The sequence below is a fragment of the Heptranchias perlo genome, chromosome 41, assembly GCF_035084215.1.
Source record: "Heptranchias perlo isolate sHepPer1 chromosome 41, sHepPer1.hap1, whole genome shotgun sequence".
NCBI classification, from domain to species: domain Eukaryota; kingdom Metazoa; phylum Chordata; class Chondrichthyes; order Hexanchiformes; family Hexanchidae; genus Heptranchias; species Heptranchias perlo.
In genome coordinates, this window is record NC_090365.1 from 16,794,167 (window position 1) to 16,811,757 (window position 17,591).

Here is a 17,591-nt window from a genome sequence, read left to right on the forward strand (position 1 = left end):
ATTCTGTCCAGGCCTGGGGTCAGTGAGTCTGTACAGACCTGGAGCCATTGACTCTGGACAGACCGGGTGTCTGCGACTCTGTACAGACCTCGAGTCAATGACTCTCTACAGACCTGGAGTCAGTTTCTCTGTGCAGACCTGGAGTCAGTGTCTCTGTACAGACCTGGAGTCAGTGTCTCCGTACAGACCTGGAGTCAGTGTCTCTGTACAGACCTGGAGTCAGTGTCTCTGTGCAGACCGGGAGTCGGTGATTCTGTATGGACCGTGAATCAGTGTCTCTGTACAGACCGGGAATCAGTGACTCTGTACAGACCGGGTGTCTGCGACTCTGTACAGACCTCGAGTCAATGACTCTGTAGAGACCTGGAGTCAATTTCTCTGTGCAGACCAGGAGTCAGTGTCTCTGTACAGACCTGGAGTCAGTGACTCTGTACAGACCTGGAGTCAGTTTCTCTGCACAGAACGGGAGTCAGTGACTCTGTACAGACCGGGATTCGGTGACTCTGTACGACCTGGAGTCAGTGACTCTGTACAGACCGGATTCAGTTCCACTGTAATGACCGGGAGTCAGTGACTCTGCACAGACGGGGATTCCTTGATTCTGTAGAGCCCGGGAGTCGGCGTCTCTGTACAGATCTGGAGTCAGTGACTCTGTCCAGACCGGGAGTCAGTGACTCTGTACAGACCGGGAGTCAGTGACTCTGTACTGACCGGGAGTCAGTGACCCTGTGCAGACCGGGAGTCAGTGACTCTGTACAGACCGGGAGTCAGTGACTCTGTCCAGACCGGGAGTCAGTGACTCTGTACTGACCGGGAGTCAGTGATTCTGTCCAGGCCTGGATTCAGTGAGTCTGTACAGACCGTGAGTCAGTTATTCTGTCCAGACCGGGGGTGAGTGGCTCTGTCCAGACCGGGAGTCAGTGACTCTGTACAGACCGGGAGTCAGTGACTCTGTACTTACCGGGAGTCAGTGACTTTGTCCAGACCGGGAGTCAGTGACTCTGTACAGACCGGGAGTCAGTGACTCTGTACTGACCGGGAGTCAGTGACTCTGTACTGACCGGGAGTCAGTGACCCTGTCCAGGCCTGGAGTCAGTGAGTCTGTACAGACCTGGAGCCATTGACTCTGGACAGACCGGGTGTCTGCGACTCTGTACAGACCTCGAGTCAATGACTCTCTACAGACCTGGAGTCAGTTTCTCTGTGCAGACCTGGAGTCAGTATCTCTGTACAGACCTGGAGTCAGTGTCTCTGTACAGACCTGGAGTCAGTGTCTCAGTACAGACCTGGAGTCAGTGTCTCTGTGCAGACCGGGAGTCGGTGATTCTGTATGGACCGTGAATCAGTGACTCTGTACAGACCGGGAGTCAGTGACTCTGTACAGACCGGGTGTCTGCGACTCTGTACAGACCTCGAGTCAATGACTCTGTAGAGACCTGGAGTCAATTTCTCTGTGCAGACCAGGAGTCAGTGTCTCTGTACAGACCTGGAGTCAGTCTCTCTGTGCAGACCGGGAGTCGGTGATTCTGTATGGACTGTGAATCACTGACTCTGTACAGAACGGGAGTCAGTGACTCTGTACAGACCGGATTCAGTTACACTGTACGGACCGGGAGTCAGTGACTCTGCACAGACGGGGATTCGTTGATTATGTAGAGCCCGGGAGTCGGCGTTTCTGTACAGACCGGGAGTCAGTGACTTTGCACAGAACGGAAGTCAGGGACTCTGTACTGACCGGGAGTCAGTGACTCTGTACAGACCTGGAGTCAGTTTCTCTGTACAGAACGGGAGTCAGTGACTCTGTACAGACCGGGATTCGGTGACTCTGTACGACCTGGAGTCAGTGACTCTGTACAGACCGGATTCAGTTACACTGTAATGACCGGGTGTCAGTGACTCTGCACAGACGGGGATTCATTGATTCTGCAGAGCCCGGGAGTCGGCGTCTCTGTACAGATCTGGAGTCAGTGACTCTGTCCAGACCGGGAGTCAGTGACTCTGTACATACCGGGAGTCAGTGACTCTGTAGTGACCGGTAGTCAGTGACCCTGTACAGACCGGGAGTCAGTGATTCTGTCCAGGCCTGGAGTCAGTGAGTCTGTACAGACCTGGAGTCAGTGACTCTGTACAGACCGGGAGTCAGTGACTCTGCACTGGCCGGGAGTCAGTGACTCTGTCCAGACCGGGAGTCAGTGACTCTGTACAGACCGGGAGTCAGTGACTCTGTCCAGACCGGGAGTCAGTGACTCTGTACTGACCGGGAGTCAGTGACCCTGTACAGACAGGGAGTCAGTGATTCTGTCCAGGCCTGGAGTCAGTGAGTCTGTACAGACCGGGAGTCAGTTATTCTGTCCAGACCGGGGGTGAGTGGCTCTGTCCAGACCGGGAGTCAGTGACTCTGTACAGACCGGGAGTCAGTGACTCTGTACTTACCGGGAGTCAGTGACTTTGTCCAGACCGGGAGTCAGTGACTCTGTACAGACCGGGAGTCAGTGACTCTGTACTGACCGGGAGTCAGTGACTCTGTACTGACCGGGAGTCAGTGACTCTGTACTGACCGGGAGTCAGTGACCCTGTCCAGGCCTGGAGTCATTGAGTCTGTACAGACCTGGAGCCAGTGACGCAGTACAGACCGGGAGTCATTGACTCTGTGCAGACCGGGAGTCAGTGATTCTGTCCAGGCCTGGGGTCAGTGAGTCTGTACAGACCGGGAGTCATTGACTCTGTACAGACCGGGAGTCAGTGACTCTGTACAGACCGGGTGTCTGCGACTCTGCACAGACATCGAGTCAATGACTCTGTAGAGACCTGGAGTCAGTGTCTCTGTGCAGACCGGGAGTCGGTGATTCTGTATGGATCGTGAATCAGTGACTCTGTCCAGAACGGGAGTCAGTGACTCTGTAAAGACCGGATTCAGTTACACTGTACGGACCGGGAGTCAGTGACTCTGCACAGACCTGGAGTCAGTGACTCTGCACAGAACGGAAGTCAGTGACTCTGTACTGACCGGGAGTCAGTGACTCTGTACAGACCTGGAGTCAGTTTCTCTGTGCAGAACGGGAGTCAGTGACTCTGTACAGACCGGGATTCGGTGACTCTGTACGACCTGGAGTCAGTGACTCTGTACAGACCGGATTCAGTTCCACTGTAATGACCGGGCGTCAGTGACTCTGCACAGACGGGGATTCATTGATTCTGTAGAGCCCGGGAGTCGGCGTCTCTGGACAGATCTGGATTCAGTGACTCTGTCCAGACCGGGAGTCAGTGACTCTGTACAGACCGGGAGTCAGTGACTCTGTCCTGACCGGGAGTCAGTGACTCTGTACAGACCGGGAGTCAGTGATTCTGTCCAGGCCTGGAGTCAGTGACTCTGTACAGACCTGGAGTCAGTGACTCTGTACTTACCGGGAGTCAGTGACTTTGTCCAGTCCGGGAGTCAGTGAGTCTATACAGACCGGGAGTCAGTGACTCTGTACTGACCGGGAGTCAGTGACCCTGTACAGACCGGGAGTCAGTGAGTCTGTCCAGGCCTGGAGTCAGTGAGTCTGTACAGACCTGGAGTCAGTGACTCTGTACTGACCGGGATTCAGTGACTCTGTGCAGACCGGGAGTCAGTGACTCTGTACATACCGGGAGTCAGTGACTCTGTACTTACCGGAATCAGTGATTCTTTCCAGGCCTGGGGTCAGTGAGTCTGTACAGACCTGGAGCCAGTGACGCAGTACAGACCGGGAGTCATTGACTCTGTGCAGACCGGGAGTCAGTGATTCTGTCCAGGCCTGGGGTCAGTGAGTCTGTACAGACCGGGAGTCATTGACTCTGTACAGACCGGGAGTCAGTGACTCTGTACAGACCGGGTGTCTGCGACTCTGTACAGACCTCGAGACAATGACTCTGTAGAGACCTGGAGTCAATTTCTCTGTGCAGACCAGGAGTCAGTGTCTCTGTACAGACCTGGAGTCATTGTCTCTGTGCAGACCGGGAGTCGGTGATTCTGTATGGACCGTGAATCAGTGACTCTGTACAGAACGGGAGTCAGTGACTCTGTACAGACCGGATTCAGTTACACTGTACGGACCGGGAGTCAGTGACTCTGCACAGATGGGGATTCGTTGATTATGTAGAGCCCGGGAGTCGGCGTTTCTGTACAGACCGGGAGTCAGTGACTCTGCACAGAACGGAAGTCAGGGACTCTTTACTGACCTGGAGTCAGTTTCTCTGTACAGAACGGGAGTCAGTGACTCTGTACAGACCGGGATTCGGTGACTCTGTACGACCTGGAGTCAGTGACTCTTACAGACCGAATTCAGTTCCACTGTAATGACTGGGAGTCAGTGGCTCTGCACAGACGGGGATTCATTGATTCTGTAGAGCCCGGGAGTCGGCGTCTCTGTACAGATCTGGAGTCAGTGACTCTGTACTGACCGGGAGTCAGTGACCCTGTGCAGACCGGGAGTCAGAGATTCTGTCCAGGCCTGGAGTCAGTGAGTATGTACAGACCTGGAGTCAGTGACTCTGTACAGACCGGGAGTCAGTGACTCTGTACTGACCGGGAGTCAGTGACTCTGTCCAGACCGGGAGTCAGTGACTCTGTACAGACCGGGAGTCAGTGACTCTGTCCAGACCGGGAGTCAGTGACTCTGTACTGACCGGGAGTCAGTGACCCTGTACAGACCGGGAGTAAGTGATTCTGTCCAGGCCTGGAGTCAGTGAGTCTGTACAGACCGGGAGTCAGTTATTCTGTCCAGACCGGGGGTGAGTGGCTCTGTCCAGACCGGGAGTCAGTGACTCTGTACAGACCGGGAGTCAGTGACTCTGTACTTACCGGGAGTCAGTGACTTTGTCCAGACCGGGAGTCAGTGACTTTGTCCAGACCGGGAGTCAGTGACTCTGTACTGACCGGGAGTCAGTGACTCTGTACTGACCGGGAGTCAGTGACCCTGTCCAGGCCTGGAGTCAGTGAGTCTGTACAGACCTGGAGCCATTGACTTTGGACAGACCGGGTGTCTGCGACTCTGTACAGACCTCGAGTCAATGACTCTCTACAGACCTGGAGTCAGTTTCTCTGTGCAGACCTGGAGTCAGTGTCTCTGTACAGACCTGGAGTCAGTGTCTCTGTACAGACCTAGAGTCAGTGTCACTGTACAGACCTGGAGTCGGTGATTCTGTATGGACCGTGAATCAGTGACTCTGTACAGAACGGGAGTCAGTGACTCTGTACAGACCGGGATTCAGTGACTCTGTCCAGACCGGGAGTCAGTGACCCTGTACAGACCGGGAGTCGGTGATTCTGTGCAGACCTGGAGTCAGTGAGACTGGACAGACCTGGAGCCATTGACGCTGTACAGACCGGGAGTCATTGACTCTGTACACACGGGGTTTCTGCGACTCTGTACAGACCTCGAGTCAATGACTCTGTACAGACCTGGAGTCAGTTTCTCTGTGCAGACCTGGAGTCAGTGTCTCTATGCAGACCGGGAGTCGGTGATTCTGTATGGACCGTGAATCAGTGACTCTGTACAGAACGGGAGTCAGTGACTCTGCACAGAACGGAAGTCAGTGACTCTGTACTGACCGGGAGTCAGTGACTCTACAGACCTGGAGTCAGTTTCTCTGTCGAGAACGGGAGTCAGTGACTCTGTACAGACCGGGATTCGGTGACTCTGTACGACCTGGAGTCAGTGACTCTGTACAGACCGGGAGTCAGTGATTCTGTCCAGGCCTGGAGTCAGTGAGTCTGGACAGACCTGGAGTCAGTGACTCTGTACAGACCGGGAGTCAGTGACTCTGTCCAGACCGGGAGTCAGTGACTCTTTACAGACCAGGAGTCTGTGACTCTGTACAGACCGGGAGTCAGTGACTCTGTACAGACCGGGAGTCAGTGATTCTGTCCAGGCCTGGGGTCAGTGAGTCTGTACAGACCTGGAGCCAGTGACGCAGTACAGACCGGGAGTCATTGACGCTGTGCAGACCGGGAGTCAGTGACTCTGTACAGACCGGGTGTCTCCGACTCTGTACAGACCTCGAGTCAATGACTCGGTCGAGACCTGGAGTCAATTTCTCTGTGCAGACCAGGAGTCGGTGTCTCTGTACAGACCTGGAGTCATTGTCTCTGTGCAGACCGGGAGTCGGTGATTCTGTATGGACCGTGAATCAGTGACTCTGTACAGAACGGGAGTCAGTGACTCTGTACAGACCGGATTCAGTTACACTGTACGGACCGGGAGTCAATGACTCTGCACAGACGGGGATTCGTTGATTATGTAGAGCCCGGGAGTCGGCGTTTCTGTACAGAGCGGGAGTCAGTGACTCTGCACAGAACGGAAGTCAGGGACTCTGTACTGACCGGGAGTCAGTGACTCTGTACAGACCTGGAGTCAGTTTCTCTGTCGAGAACGGGAGTCAGTGACTCTGTACAGACCGGGATTCGGTGACTCTGTACGACCTGGAGTCAGTGACTCTGTACAGACCGAATTCAGTTCCACTGTAATGACTGGGAGTCAGTGACTCTGCACAGACGGGGATTCATTGATTCTGTAGAGCCCGGGAGTCGGCGTCTCTGTACAGATCTGGAGTCAGTGACTCTGTCCAGACCGGGAGTCAGTGACTCTGTACAGACCGGGAGTCAGTGACTCTGTACTGACCGGGAGTCAGTGACCCTGTACAGACCGGGAGTCAGTGATTCTGTCCAGGCCTGGAGTCAGTGAGTCTGTACAGACCTGGAGTCAGTGACTCTGTACAGACCGGGAGTCAGTGACTCTGTACTGACCGGGAGTCAGTGACTCTGTCCAGACCGGGAGTCAGTGACTCTGTACAGACCGGGAGTCAGTGACTCTGTCCAGACCGGGAGTCAGTGAATCTGTACTGACTGGAAGTCAGTGACCCTGTACAGACCGGGAGTCAGTGATTCTGTCCAGGCCTGGAGTCAGTGAGTCTGGACAGACCTGGAGTCAGTGACTCTGTACAGACCGGGAGTCAGTGACGCTGTCTAGACCGGGAGTCAGTGACTCTTTACAGACCAGGAGTCTGTGACTCTGTACAGACCGGGAGTCAGTGACTCTGTACAGACCGGGAGTCAGTGACTCTGTACAGACCGGGAGTCAGTGATTCTGTCCAGGCCTGGGGTCAGTGAGTCTGTACAGACCTGGAGCCAGTGACGCAGTACAGACCGGGAGTCATTGAATCTGTGCAGACCGGGAGTCAGTGATTCTGTCCAGGCCTGGGGTCAGTGAGTCTGTACAGACCGGGAGTCATTGACTCTGTCCAGACCGGGAGTCAGTGACTCTGTACAGACCGGGTGTCTGCGACTCTGTACAGACCTCGAGTCAAGGACTCGGTCGAGACCTGGAGTCAATTTCTCTGTGCAGACCAGGAGTCAGTGTCTCTGTACAGACCTGGAGTCATTGTCTCTGTGCAGACCGGGAGTCGGTGATTCTGTATGGACCGTGAATCAGTGACTCTGTACAGAACGGGAGTCAGTGACTCTGTACAGACCGGATTCAGTTACACTGTACGGACCGGGAGTCAGTGACTCTGCACAGACGGTGATTCGTTGATTATGTAGAGCCCGGGAGTCGGCGTTTCTGTACAGAGCGGGAGTCAGTGACTCTGCACAGAACGGAAGTCAGGGACTCTGTACTGACCGGGAGTCAGTGACTCTGTACAGACCTGGAGTCAGTTTCTCTGTAGAGAACGGGAGTCAGTGACTCTGTACAGACCGGGATTCGGTGACTCTGTACGACCTGGAGTCAGTGACTCTGTACAGACCGAATTCAGTTCCACTGTAATGACTGGGAGTCAGTGAGTCTGCACAGACGGGGATTCATTGATTCTGTAGAGCCCGGGAGTCGGCGTCTCTGTACAGATCTGGAGTCAGTGACTCTGTCCAGACCGGGAGTCAGTGACTCTGTACAGACCGGGAGTCAGTGACTCTGTACTGACCGGGAGTCAGTGACCCTGTAAAGACCGGGAGTCAGTGATTCTGTCCAGGCCTGGAGTCAGTGAGTCTGCACAGACCTGGAGTCAGTGACTCTGTACTGACCGGGAGTCAGTGACTCTGTCCAGACCGGGAGTCAGTGACTCTTTACAGACCAGGAGTCAGTGACTCTGTACAGACCGGGAGTCAGTGACTCTGTACAGACCGGGAGTCAGTGATTCTGTCCAGGCCTGGGGTCAGTGAGTCTGTACAGACCTGGAGCCAGTGACGCAGTACAGACCGGGAGTCATTGACTCTGTGCAGACCGGGAGTCAGTGATTCTGTCCAGGCCTGGGGTCAGTGAGTCTGTACAGACCGGGAGTCATTGACTCTGTACAGACCGGGAGTCAGTGACTCTGTCGAGACCTGGAGTCAATTTCTCTGTGCAGACCAGGAGTCAGTGTCTCTGTACAGACCTGGAGTCATTGTCTCTGTGAAGACCGGGAGTCGGTGATTCTGTATGGACCGTGAATCAGTGACTCTGTACAGAACGGGAGTCAGTGAATCTGTACAGACCGGATTCAGTTACACTGTACAGACCGGGAGTCAGTGACTCTGCACAGACGGGGATTCGTTGATTATGTAGAGCCCGGGAGTCGGCGTTTCTGTACAGAGCGGGAGTCAGTGACTCTGCACAGAACGGAAGTCAGGGACTCTGTACTGACCGGGAGTCAGTGACCCTGTACAGACCGGGAGTCAGTGATTCCCTCCAGGCCTGGAGTCAGTGAGTCTGTACAGACCTGGAGTCAGTGACTCTGTACAGACCGGGAGTCAGTGACTCTGTACTGACCGGGAGTCAGTGACTCTGTCTAGACCGGGAGTCAGTGACTCTTTACAGACCAGGAGTCTGTGACTCTGTACAGACCGGGAGTCAGTGACTCTGTACAGACCGGGAGTCAGTGACTCTGTACAGACCGGGAGTCAGTGATTCTGTCCAGGCCTGGGGTCAGTGAGTCTGTACAGACCTGGAGCCAGTGACGCAGTACAGACCGGGAGTCATTGAATCTGTGCAGACCGGGAGTCAGTGATTCTGTCCAGGCCTGGGGTCAGTGAGTCTGTACAGACCGGGAGTCATTGAATCTGTACAGACCGGGAGTCAGTGACTCTGTACAGACCGGGTGTCTGCGACTCTGTACAGACCTCGAGTCAAGGACTCGGTCGAGACCTGGAGTCAATTTCTCTGTGCAGACCAGGAGTCAGTGTCTCTGTACAGACCTGGAGTCATTGTCTCTGTGCAGACCGGGAGTCGGTGATTCTGTATGGACCGTGAATCAGTGACTCTGTACAGAACGGGAGTCAGTGACTCTGTACAGACCGGATTCAGTTACACTGTACGGACCGGGAGTCAGTGACTCTGCACAGACGGTGATTCGTTGATTATGTAGAGCCCGGGAGTCGGCGTTTCTGTACAGAGCGGGAGTCAGTGACTCTGCACAGAACGGAAGTCAGGGACTCTGTACTGACCGGGAGTCAGTGACTCTGTACAGACCTGGAGTCAGTTTCTCTGTAGAGAACGGGAGTCAGTGACTCTGTACAGACCGGGATTCGGTGACTCTGTACGACCTGGAGTCAGTGACTCTGTACAGACCGAATTCAGTTCCACTGTAATGACTGGGAGTCAGTGAGTCTGCACAGACGGGGATTCATTGATTCTGTAGAGCCCGGGAGTCGGCGTCTCTGTACAGATCTGGAGTCAGTGACTCTGTCCAGACCGGGAGTCAGTGACTCTGTACAGACCGGGAGTCAGTGACTCTGTACTGACCGGGAGTCAGTGACCCTGTAAAGACCGGGAGTCAGTGATTCTGTCCAGGCCTGGAGTCAGTGAGTCTGCACAGACCTGGAGTCAGTGACTCTGTACTGACCGGGAGTCAGTGACTCTGTCCAGACCGGGAGTCAGTGACTCTTTACAGACCAGGAGTCTGTGACTCTGTACAGACCGGGAGTCAGTGACTCTGTACAGACCGGGAGTCAGTGATTCTGTCCAGGCCTGGGGTCAGTGAGTCTGTACAGACCTGGAGCCAGTGACGCAGTACAGACCGGGAGTCATTGACTCTGTGCAGACCGGGAGTCAGTGATTCTGTCCAGGCCTGGGGTCAGTGAGTCTGTACAGACCGGGAGTCATTGACTCTGTACAGACCGGGAGTCAGTGACTCTGTCGAGACCTGGAGTCAATTTCTCTGTGCAGACCAGGAGTCAGTGTCTCTGTACAGACCTGGAGTCATTGTCTCTGTGAAGACCGGGAGTCGGTGATTCTGTATGGACCGTGAATCAGTGACTCTGTACAGAACGGGAGTCAGTGAATCTGTACAGACCGGATTCAGTGACACTGTACAGACCGGGAGTCAGTGACTCTGCACAGACGGGGATTCGTTGATTATGTAGAGCCCGGGAGTCGGCGTTTCTGTACAGAGCGGGAGTCAGTGACTCTGCACAGAACGGAAGTCAGGGACTCTGTACTGACCGGGAGTAAGTGACCCTGTACAGACCGGGAGTCAGTGATTCTCTCCAGGCCTGGAGTCAGTGAGTCTGTACAGACCTGGAGTCAGTGACTCTGTACAGACCGGGAGTCAGTGACTCTGTACTGACCGGGAGTCAGTGACTCTGTCCAGACCGGGAGTCAGTGACTCTGTACAGACCGGGAGTCAGTGACTCTGTCCAGACCGGGAGTCAGTGAATCTGTACTGACTGGAAGTCAGTGACCCTGTACAGACCGGGAGTCAGTGATTCTGTCCAGGCCTGGAGTCAGTGAGTCTGGACAGACCTGGAGTCAGTGACTCTGTACAGACCGGGAGTCAGTGACTCTGTCCAGACCGGGAGTCAGTGACTCTTTACAGACCAGGAGTCTGTGACTCTGTACAGACCGGGAGTCAGTGACTCTGTACAGACCGGGAGTCAGTGACTCTGTACAGACCGGGAGTCAGTGATTCTGTCCAGGCCTGGGGTCAGTGAGTCTGTACAGACCTGGAGCCAGTGACGCAGTACAGACCGGGAGTCATTGACTCTGTGCAGACCGGGAGTCAGTGATTCTGTCCAGGCCTGGGGTCAGTGAGTCTGTACAGACCGGGAGTCATTGACTCTGTACAGACCGGGAGTCAGTGACTCTGTACAGACCGGGTGTCTGCGACTCTGTACAGACCTCGAGTCAATGACTCGGTCGAGACCTGGAATCAATTTCTCTGTGCAGACCAGGAGTCAGTGTCTCTGTACAGACCTGGAGTCATTGTCTCTGTGCAGACCGGGAGTCGGTGATTCTGTATGGACCGTGAATCAGTGACTCTGTACAGAACGGGAGTCAGTGACTCTGTACAGACCGGATTCAGTTACACTGTACGGACCGGGAGTCAGTGACTCTGCACAGACGGGGATTCGTTGATTATGTAGAGCCCGGGAGTCGGCGTTTCTGTACAGAGCGGGAGTCAGTGACTCTGCACAGAACGGAAGTCAGGGACTCTGTACTGACCGGGAGTCAGTGACTCTGTACAGACCTGGAGTCAGTTTCTCTGTAGAGAACGGGAGTCAGTGACTCTGTACAGACCGGGATTCGGTGAATCTGTACGACCTGGTGTCAGTGACTCTGTACAGACCGAATTCAGTTCCACTGTAATGACTGGGAGTCATTGAGTCTGCACAGACGGGGATTCATTGATTCTGTAGAGCCCGGGAGTCGGCGTCTCTGTACAGATCTGGAGTCAGTGACTCTCTCCAGACCAGGAGTCAGTGAATCTGTACAGACCGGGAGTCAGTGACTCTGTACTGACCGGGAGTCAGTGACCCTGTACAGACCGGGAGTCAGTGATTCTGTCCAGGCCTGGAGTCAGTGAGTCTGTACAGACCTGGAGTCAGTGACTCTGTACAGACCGGGAGTCAGTGACTCTGTACTGACCGGGAGTCAGTGACTCTGTCCAGACCGGGAGTCAGTGACTCTGTACAGACCGGGAGTCAGTGACTCTGTCCAGACCGGGAGTCAGTGAATCTGTACTGACTGGGAGTCAGTGACCCTGTACAGACCGGGAGTCAGTGATTCTGTCCAGGCCTGGAGTCAGTGAGTCTGTACAGACCGGGAGTCAGTTATTCTGTCCAGACCGGGGGTGAGTGGCTCTGTCCAGACCGGGAGTCAGTGACTCTGTACAGACCGGGAGTCAGTGACTCTGTACTTACCGGGAGTCAGTGACTTTGTCCAGACCGGGAGTCAATGACTCTGTACAGACCGGGAGTCAGTGACTCTGTACTGACCGGGAGTCAGTGACTCTGTACTGACCGGGAGTCAGTGACCCTGTCCAGGCCTGGAGTCAGTGAGTCTGTACAGACCTGGAGCCATTGACTCTGGACAGACCGGGTGTCTGCGACTCTGTACAGACCTCGAGTCAATGACTCTCTACAGACCTGGAGTCAGTTTCTCTGTGCAGACCTGGAGTCAGTGTCTCTGTACAGACCTGGAGTCAGTGTCTCTGTACAGACCTGAAGTCAGTGTCTCTGTACAGACCTGGAGTCAGTGTCTCTGTGCAGACCGGGAGTCGGTGATTCTGTATTGACCGTGAATCAGTGACTCTGTACAGAACGGGAGTCAGTGACTCTGTACAGACCGGGATTCAGTGACTCTGTCCAGACCGGGAGTCAGTGACCCTGTACAGACCGGGAGTCAGTGATTCTGTGCAGACCTGGAGTCAGTGAGACTGGACAGACCTGGAGCCATTGACGCTGTACAGACCGGGAGTCATTGACTCTGTACAGACGGGGTGTCTGCGACTCTGTGCAGACCTCGAGTCAATGACTCTGTACAGACCTGGAGTCAGTTTCTCTGGGAAGACCAGGAGTCAGTGTCTCTGTACAGACCTGGAGTCAGTGTCTCTGTGCAGACCGGGAGTCGGTGATTCTGTATGGACCGTGAATCAGTGACTCTGTACAGAACGGGAGTCAGTGACTCTGCACAGAACGGAAGTCAGTGACTCTGTACTGACCGGGAGTCAGTTACTCTGTACAGACCTGGAGTCAGTTTCTCTGTAGAGAACGGGAGTCAGTGATTCTGTACAGACCGGGATTCGGTGACTCTGTACGACCTGGAGTCAGTGACCCTGTACAGACCGGGAGTCAGTGATTCTGTCCAGGCCTGGGGTCAGTGAGTCTGTACAGACCGGGAGTCATTGACTCTGTACAGACCGGGAGTCAGTGACTCTGTACAGACCGGGTGTCTGCGACTCTGTGCAGACCTCGAGTCAATGACTCTGTCGAGACCTGGAGTCAATTTCTCTGTGCAGACCAGGAGTCAGTGTCTCTGTACAGACCTGGAGTCAGTGTCTCTGTGCAGACCGGGAGTCGGTGATTCTGTATGGACCGTGAATCAGTGACTCTGTACAGAACGGGAGTCAGTGACTCTGTGCAGACCGGATTCAGTTACACTGTACGGACCGGGAGTCAGTGACTCTGCACAGACGGGGATTCGTTGATTATGTAGAGCCCGGGAGTCGGCGTCTCTGTACAGACCGGGAGTCAGTGACTCTGCACAGAACGGAAGTCAGTGACTCTGTACAGACCTGGAGTCAGTTTCTCTGTACAGAACGGGAGTCAGTGACTCTGTACAGACCGGGATTCGGTGACTCTGTACGACCTGGAGTCAGTGACGCTGTACAGACCGGATTCAGTTCCACTGTAATGACCGGGAGTCAGTGACTCTGCACAGTGCCCGGGAGTCGGCGTCACTGTACAGATCTGGAGTCAGTGACTCTGTACAGAGAGGAATCATTGATTATGTGCAGACCGGGATTCAGCAATACTGTACAGTCCTGTAGTCAATGTCTCTGTGCAGACCGGTTGTCGATGATTCTGTACGGACCGGGAATCAGTGACTCTGTACAGACCGGGAGTCAGTGACTCTGCATCGACCGGAATTCAGTTATTCTGTACTGACCGGGACTCAGTGACTCTGTACAGACCGGGAGTCAGTGATTCTGTCCAGACCTGGAGTCAGTGAGTCTGCACAGAACTGGAGCCAGTGACGCTGCACAGACCGGGAGTCATTGACTCTGTACAGACCTCGAGTCAGTGAATCTGTACATACCTGGAATCAGTGTCTCGGTGCAGACCGTGTGTCAGTTGTTCTGTACTGAACAGAAGTCTGTGATTCTGTGCAGACCGGGAGTCAGTGAGTCTGTGCAGGCCGGGAGTCAGTGAGTCTGCACAGACGAGATTCAGTGACTCTGCACAGACTGGGAGTCAGTGTCTCTGTGCAGACTCATTACAGACCTGGACTCATTTTCTCTGAACAGACCGGGAGTCAGTGACTCTGTACAGACCGGGAGTCAGTTACTCTGCACAGACCTGGAGTCGGCGAGTCTGCACAGACGGGGATTCAGTGATTCTGTACAGACGGGGAGTCAGTTACTCTGGACAGACCTGAAGTCAGTTCGTCTGCAGAGAACGGGAGTCAGTGACTCTGTGCAGACCAGGAGTCAGTGACTCTGTGCAGACCGGAAGTCATCGATTCTGTACGGATTGGAAATCAGAAACTCTACACAGAGTTTGAGTCACTAACGTTGTACAGACCGGGATTCAGTGAATCTATACGGACCTGGAGTCAGTGACTCTGTACAGACCTTGATTCAGTGTCTCTGGACAGACTGGTAGTCAGTGGCTCTGTGCAACGGGGAGTCAGTGTCTCTGTACAGACCGGTAATCAATGGCTCTCCGCAGACCGGGAGTCAGTGACTCGGTACAGACCGGGAGTCAGTGACTCTGTCCAGACCGGGAGTCAGTGACTCAGTAGAGACGTGGAGTCAGTGACTTTGTACAGACCGGGAGTCAGTGACTTTGTCCAGACCGGGAGTCAGTGACTCTGTACAGACCGGGAGTCAGTGACTCTGTACTGACCGGGAGTCAGTGACCCTGTACAGACCGGGAGTCAGTGATCCTGTCCAGGCCTGGAGTCAGTGAGTCTGTACAGACCTGGAGCCATTGACGCTGTACAGACCTGGAGTCATTGACTCTGTACAGACCGGGTGTCTGCGACTCTGTACAGTCCTGTAGTCAATGTCTCTGTGCAGACCGGTTGTCGATGATTCTTTACGGACCGCGAATCAGTGACTATGAACAGACCGGGAGTCAGTGACTCTGCATCGACCGGAATTCAGTTATTCTGTGCAGACCGGGAGTCAGTGACTCTGTACAGACCGGGAGTCAGTGATTCTGTCCAGACCTGGAGTCAGTGAGTCTGCACAGACCTGGAGCCAGTGACGCTGCACAGACCGGGAGTCATTGACTCTGTACAGACCTGGAGTCAGTGTCTCGGTGCAGACCGTGTGTCAGTTGTTTTGTACTGAACAGAAGTCTGTGATTCTGGGCAGACCGGGAGTCAGTGTTTCTGTACAGACCGGGAGTCGGCGACTCTGTATGGTCCGGAAGTCAGTGAGTCTGTGCAGGCCGGGAGTCAGTGACTCTGTACAGGCCGGGCGTCTGTGATTCTGGACGGACTGGGAGTCAGCGAGTCTGTCAAGACCTGGAGTCAGTGACTCTGTACAGAAGGGGAATCATTGATTATGTACAGACCTGGAGTCAGCGATTCTGTACAGACCTGGAGTCAGTGTCTCTGTGCAGACCGGGAGTCGGTGATTCTGTATGGACCGGGAATCAGTGCCTCTGTACAGAACGGGAGTCAGTGACTCTGTGCAGACCGGGATTCGGTGAGTCTGTACGACCTGGAGTCAGTGACTCTGTACAGACAGGGTTGCATTGACTCTGTACAGACCTGAATTCAGTGACTCTGTACAGGCCGGTAGTCAGTGACACTGTGCAGACCTAGAGTCAGTTTCTCGGTACAGACCAGTAGTCAGTGGCTCTGTGCAGACCGGGAGTCAGTGGTTCTGTACGGACCGGGAATCAGTGGCTCTGTGCAGACCGGGAGTTAGGGGTACTGTACGGACCGGCAGTCAGTGAGTCTGCACAGACTTGGAGCAAGTGAAGCTGTACAGACCGGGAGTCATTGACTCTGTAAAGACCGGGAATCATTGACTCTGTACAGACCGGGAGTCAGCGACTCTGTACAGACTCATTACAGACCTGGACTCAGTTTCTCTGAACAGACGGGGATTCAGTGACTCTGTACAGACGGGGAGTCAGTTACTCTGGACAGACCTGAAGTCAGTTCGTCTGCAGAGAACGGGAGTCAGTGGTTCTGTGCAGACCAGGAGTCAGTGACTCTGTGCAGACCGGAAGTCATCGATTCTGTACGGATTGGAAATCAGAAACTCTGCACAGAGTTTGAGTCACTAACGTTGTACAGACCGGGATTCAGTGAATCTATACGGACCTGGAGTCAGTGACTCTGTACAGACCTTGATTCAGTGTCTCTGGACAGACTGGTAGTCAGTGGCACTGTGCATACGGGGAGTCAGTGTCTCTGTACAGACCGGTAATCAATGGCTCTCCGCAGACCGGGAGTCAGTGACTCGGTACAGACCGGGAGTCAGTGACTCTGTACAGACCGGGAGTCAGTGACTCAGTACAGACGTGGAGTCAGTGACTCTGTACAGACCGGGAGTCAGTGACTCTGTACTGACCGGGAGTCAGTGCCTTTGTCCAGACCGGGAGTCAGTGACTCTGTACAGACCGGGAGTCAGTGATCCTGTCCAGGCCTGGAGTCAGTGAGTCTGTACAGACCTGGAGCCATTGACGCTGTACAGACCGGGAGTCATTGACTCTGGACAGACCGGTTGTCTGATTCTCTGTACAGACCTGGAGTCAGTTTCTCTGTACAGACCGGGAGTCAGTGACTCTGTACAGACCGGGAGTCAGTGATTCTGTCCAGACCTGGAGTCAGTGAGTCTGCACAGACCTGGAGCCAGTGACGCTGCACAGACCGGGAGTCAGTGACTCTGTACAGACCTGGAATCAGTGTCTCGGTGCAGACCGTGTGTCAGTTGTTCTGTACTGAACAGAAGTTTGTGATTCTGTGCAGACCGGGAGTCAGTGTTTCTGTACAGACCGGGAGTCAGTGACTCTGTACAGACCGGGAGTCAGTGATTCTGTCCAGTCCTGGAGTCAGTGAGTCTGCACAGACCTGGAGCCAGTGACGCTGCACAGACCGGGAGTCAGTGACTCTGTACAGACCTGGAGTCAGTGTCCCGGTGCAGACCGTGTGTCAGTTGTTCTGTACTGAACAGAAGTCTGTGATTCTGTGCAGACCGGGAGTCAGTGTTTCTGTACAGACCGGGAGTCGGCGACTCTGTATGGTCCGGAAGTCAGTGAGTCTGTGCAGGCCGGGAGTCAGTGAGTCTGCACAGACGAGATTCAGTGACTCTGCACAGACTGGGAGTCAGTGACTCTGTACAGGCCGGGCGTCTGTGATTCTGGACGGACTGGGAGTCAGCGAGTCTGTCAAGTCCTGGAGTCAGTGACTCTGTACAGACGGGGAATCATTGATTATGTACAGACCTGGAGTCAGCGATTCTGTACAGACCTGGAGTCAGTGTCTCTGTGCAGACCTGGAGTCGGTGATTCTGTATGGACCGGGAATCAGTGACTCTGTACAGAACGGGAGTCAGTGACTCTGTGCAGACCGGGATTCGGTGACTCTGTACGACCTGGAGTCAGTGACTCTGTACAGACCAGGTTGCATTGACTCTGT